This window comes from Oratosquilla oratoria, chromosome 18 (assembly GCF_046742065.1).
Source record: "Oratosquilla oratoria isolate Oo_2021 chromosome 18, ASM4674206v1, whole genome shotgun sequence".
Lineage (NCBI taxonomy): Eukaryota > Metazoa > Arthropoda > Malacostraca > Stomatopoda > Squillidae > Oratosquilla > Oratosquilla oratoria.
The window spans coordinates 59,457,464-59,462,846 of NC_134794.1; the positions used below are offsets into that span (position 1 = coordinate 59,457,464).

The following is a 5,383-nucleotide window of genomic DNA, read 5'->3' on the forward strand; positions in this document are numbered from 1 at the left end:
TATTTGGAGCAGTTCATTTCTATACCCAAGCCTATTCTGTGCTGGTACTGTCTCAATGCTGGATGGTCACTTGAACACAAGCATGCTAGTGTGGTTCTTGCTTCTTCAGGGATGGATTTTTCCGCCTTCCTTACATTCTAAGTCTATGTCCCATACAGTATCTTAAGACCCTTTATATAGTCTTTTCTTTGTGGCCATTCCTAAATATTTATTTCTCATGACAATTTTCATTCTCCCAAGACATCTATTTGCTTCCCTCACTCTACAGTTTACCTCCACCCTTAATACTCGACCCCATTTCCTCTACCCTCTCTTCTTTAAAACTTATTTTGAGCTCATTGTCATCCCCTTATAAATCTCATCACCTTATTTTAATCCATTTACTTTCCACTTCCCCCTCTAAAATACCTTCATGAACTCTCCCTACCTTAGACCCTCCTCTGATCCATCTACATATGCAGGTTCAACAGTAAACAACAAGTGGTTCACCTCACACTTCCCTTCAACCTTACTAACCATCTTCGATCCCCTAATTCCCATGCCTTTCACTTACCTCCTATACCACCCCATCTACTTATATGTCAAACCATGAGGAAATAGAAAGCTGGCATGGCCCCATCTTCACTTCAAATCACTCTCCTGTTTCCACCCCCACACAAACTCTATTGCTTGTATAAAGCTTTTGAATGTCCTTCAGATACTTGGGTGCAAATGTTGCAGGAAAAGACCATTTAAAGGATCTCAGGGTGCATATGAGCAGAGATGCATCCTTCAGCTACCACTACAGCAAAGATCACAGTTGCTGCAAGACATGAATGGCTGGGTCTTAAGAACTTTCAACACAAGGGAAGGAAAATGCATGGTCACCCTATGGAAAAACCCCACACCATCCATGAGATCACTACCCCTGAAGCCACCCAAAGAACCTTCACCAGCAGGATTCAGGGAATTCAGCACATGAACTACTGGGAAAGACTCTGCCACTTGAAGCTGTATTCTCTTCAAAGAAAGAGGGAGATACATTGTTATATGTGTGGAAGATTCTTGAGAGAAGAGTACCAAATGTAGGACTAAAAGAAAACACCCACCCAAGAAAATGAAAATTGTGCTATGTGAAGACCACCCAGGGCACAATACATAAGGTGCACACACTAGTGCACAATTCCTTCACACACAATGGTAATCGCATTTTTAACAATCTCCCTTGAGAGATTTTAGACCACATAGGCACCTCCCCAAAAGGCTTCAAAAGAAGACTTGACAAGTGGCTGAGCACAATACCAGACAAACTCCCAACACCAGGGTACTCAAACTCCCACAACACCCTCCCAGAAGTCACATGGAGGGCAGGAGATCAAGACCCTGGAACCAGTGGAGGCCCACCTCAGCTGTGCCAATAACAGACAAAATTCTCCTAAATAAAAATAAAAATAGAAATATTTCATTGATGCATTATAATTTACAAAATATCTTTAATTTTCTATTGTTACTTTGGTAAATTTTTAGAAAAGCACACCTATGTGATACAGTAATAGAAAAGTAATTATCAATTTTATAAATTATAATACATCAATGTAATACGTGATTTTCTTGGGAGAAATCAATAACAAAAAAGTTGGGTATTATTTTAGCTATGCACAACTATGCGATATAGCATTAGAAAATTAAATATTTTGTAAATCATAATACATGAACGTAGTATGCGATTTTCTTGGCGGAAATAAATAACAAAAAACTTTGCTACAAGCAAATCATCTGTCCAGTCCAGTCACTTAGACAATGGCTTTCACGTTGTGGACCAGGTGTTCTCCAACTTCAGGTTATGTTAATAAGTGCTGTTGCAAAGACAATAGGCCTTCCTTGGACATTATGAGAGAATACAAGGTTCTACTGTTGTCTGTTAATTGCCTGAGGTACAATAATAATCAGGCCGTCAGCATCCGTGACAACGACGATGACCCCGATGATCTTTAGAATTTGAGGTACTGAATTACTAAATATATATTAGGTTATGCAGGTTAGGTTAAGTTAGAATAAACGAATTTATCCTTTTATTTCTTCGACCTCGACATCTATCAAAACAAACATGGTATATAAATCAACCATCATGACTTAGTTCGTATGTAAATTGGTTTTTAGCAACTTTTTTGTTATTGATTTCCAAGAAAATCATATATTACAGATATATTATAATTTACAAAATTAATAATTTTCTATTGCTATATCGCATAGGTGTGCACTTCAAATTTACCAAAAGTTGCTAAAACCAACTTACTAACAAACAAAGTAGCAGCAGTTCAATGATACACCATGTTTGTTTTGATAGATACTGAGGTTGAAGAAATGAAAGGATGATAAATTCCTCTATTCTAACCTAACCTACATAACTTAACCTATATTTAGTGATTTGGTACCTCAAATTCAAATCCAAGGAAGCCCTACTGTCTTTGTAACAGTGCTTATTAACGTCACCTCGAGTTGGAGAACACCCAGTCCACAATGTGAAAGCCATCGTCTAACTGACAGTGACTGGACTGGACAGATGACAGCATGGTGACTGGACCATATCATAGAGGCTTCATTCATTCGATTTGCTTGTAGCAAGGATTTTTTTTATTTCTGCCAAGAACAGGGGTGGAAAGGGAGTTGGGAGATAGGGTTGATGAAAGAGTATAGGGATGATTTGGTTATATGAAAAGAACAAGTAAAGAAAGACTGGTAAAACAGGTGTGGAAGGTAGAGGTGGAAGGAGTGAACATGAGGGGGTGACCTAGGATGAAATGGATGGATGGGGTAAAAGGGTCATTGGGACAGAGGGGAATATCAGTTGAGGAAGGATGGGAGGGAACACAACATAGGGGTGAATGATTGATTGATTGATTTATGGAATTTTTGGCTTGAAGGCCAAGCGCCAGAGCCGGTAGGCCATTCAGCGCCATAGGGGTGGAGAATGGTTGTGTATGGATGATGCTGTAATGCATGAGGGGGAGTGGGTGGGGGATGGGGGTGAGGGAGTATGTATGAGAAATAAATTGACACAGCCCAAAGGGATTTCTACCTTTCTTCTCTTTCTCTGCATGAGGGGACGGAGAGGGGGGTGGGTCGCCAATTTAATGAAGCAGCCTTGTTGTATATGTGCTGTATCTTGTGACACTGCTCCTGACCCAGGGCAGTGGACAAGATACAGGGATGACCAGTCATCCAGGAGGTGCCACGATAAGAGGGAGGGAAGAGGGTAGCGGGGAGTGGAGTATGTAGGGGATGGGATGGGTGGGAGTGGTTTCTATGCCTTTATTTTTTAACTACCTACCATGTAAGGGGGAAAAATCCTTTGGTATATGTATGCATTTCCACCAAGAAAATTGTATATTACATTCATGTATTATAATTTACAAAATAAATATTTAATTTTCTAGTGTTATATCATGTAGGTGTGTACAACTAAAATAATACCTTTATCGAACCCTCATCTGTAATTTACCTATTCCTGATAAATTTTTAGTTGTACACACCTATGCAAAATAGGAAAAGAAAATTATTCATTAATTTTGTAAATTATAATACATCAACGTAATAAGCAATTTTCTTGGTGTAAATCAATGACAAAAAAGTTTCTAAAACCTACTTACTAACGAACAAAGTCATGGCAGTTGAATATGCCATGTTTGTTTTCATAGATGCCAAGGTTGATGAAATGAAAGGATGTTATATTCGTCTATTCTAACCTAACCTATATTTAATAATTCAGTACCTCAAATTCTAAAGATCACCAGGGTCATCGTTAATAATTTATTTTCTATTGCTATATCGCATTGGTGTGCACTTCTAAAAATTCACCGATTTCCTTGCAACAAGGTTTTTTTGTTATTTATTTCTACCAAGAATATCACATGCTACATTCATGTATTATAATTTACAAAATATCTAATTTCCTAATGCTATATTACGGTAAATCTTTAGTTTCGATCATGGGAGGAATATAGCAATAGAAAATTAAATATTAATTTTGTATATTGCATAGGTATGCACAACTACAATAATAATTATTAATACCCTATTTCCTATTGAAAGTTTACCTACTTTAATTACATCATTTATGATCATACATGGGAGGTTGAAAGCTTATTGCCACAGCCATAGGATAGGGTTCCCACATCTGGTTCAGATGTTATATATCCATTTAATTTAATTTGACATTCAACCAATAGAATGCACGGTACAGCCTTCAAAATATGTCATAACAAACCAAAATCAGCATACTTATAAATGCTGATCATGACTATCATATTCATATAGATAACATGTACTAAGTAGCCTGATACCAGACACGACGGTAAGTGATAAGTAATGTTACATGATTATCATAAGTTATGAAATATCATACTTACCACATCAACCACAAAATATCGAACTGTATTGTTCAATTCGGTGTAATAATGGTGACTAGATGCTAATTTTGTACATTGTCGTTTTACGTCAAGGAATAGTGCCATATTACACCCTCTCCTTCCTCCATTGTTAGTGAACAGTAGTATAAACAATCATACGGCGCATGTCCAGTATTTGTACAAATAGTCCCATTGCTAAATGATAAGACTCGTGTGATTTCTTTAATAATTGCATAAATAACAAAATATTACTACATCCTCAAAATATATAGATATTGAATACAGGGATTATTTGAGGAAATATTCAACAAATGACCTAATTACATTTTTTATAGAAAACTGTCGAAAGACTAGTGGATCGTGGCCCATATGGAGCAACTGCAAAAAATGATTACGGCAAATACGGACAAGATGGATTGGCAGGACAAACGTACGACAGGGTGCTGGAGCCCCAGGGCCCTCACATGGGGGGGGGGGGGATATGCCCTGGGGCGGCACATTAGGGGAGCGGCAATTCTAGTCTGGACATGTCGCCCACAAGGGTGACAATAGAATTATGATAAAAATGGTCAAAGGCGCCCTGAATATTTTACCGTAATATACGAATCTGCTTACTTATTTCGCAAGCCAATATCGGGGAAGGGGGGGGGGCGTCACTGAGAACTTTGCCCCGGGGCGACACTTTGCCCCGGGGCGACACTTTGCCGGTGTGATAATTATTACTGGGAAATGGGAATATTAGTGCTTACCTCGGTTCGGAAAACTCCCTCGAGGTGTTATCTTCTTTCGATTCAGGAGCCTACCCTGAAACTTCGAACCACGCCTATCGTAACTTTAAATAAGATACGATTAAACTCCTCTCCCTTTTATTTGTTAAATCTATGAAATAATCTTGGTTTGATAATTCGGGAAACTTTGAGAAATTACTAGTGAATGTTAACTCGTGGCTTCGAGCTTTTTTCGAACACGTAGGAGTCCCGCCGAATACGGCCACT

The 5,383-nt window shown here is 38.4% G+C and overlaps 1 protein-coding gene across 4 annotated transcripts in view; it reads right to left on the bottom strand.

Annotated features, from left to right (window-relative positions):
- LOC143035281 (alpha-1,6-mannosyl-glycoprotein 2-beta-N-acetylglucosaminyltransferase-like) overlaps positions 1-5,158 on the bottom strand; it is a 27,760-nt gene extending 22,602 nt beyond the window's left edge. For 3 of the 4 annotated variants that reach the window (XM_076202146.1, XM_076202147.1, XM_076202144.1), the window contains exon 1: positions 4,389-4,577. The gene's annotated coding sequence lies outside the window, so the exon portion shown is untranslated. Of the gene's footprint in view, positions 1-4,388; positions 4,578-5,137 lie in introns of those variants that run through there. The other variant, XM_076202145.1, reaches the window with a different exon arrangement.
- Positions 5,159-5,383: the final 225 nt, after the last annotated feature.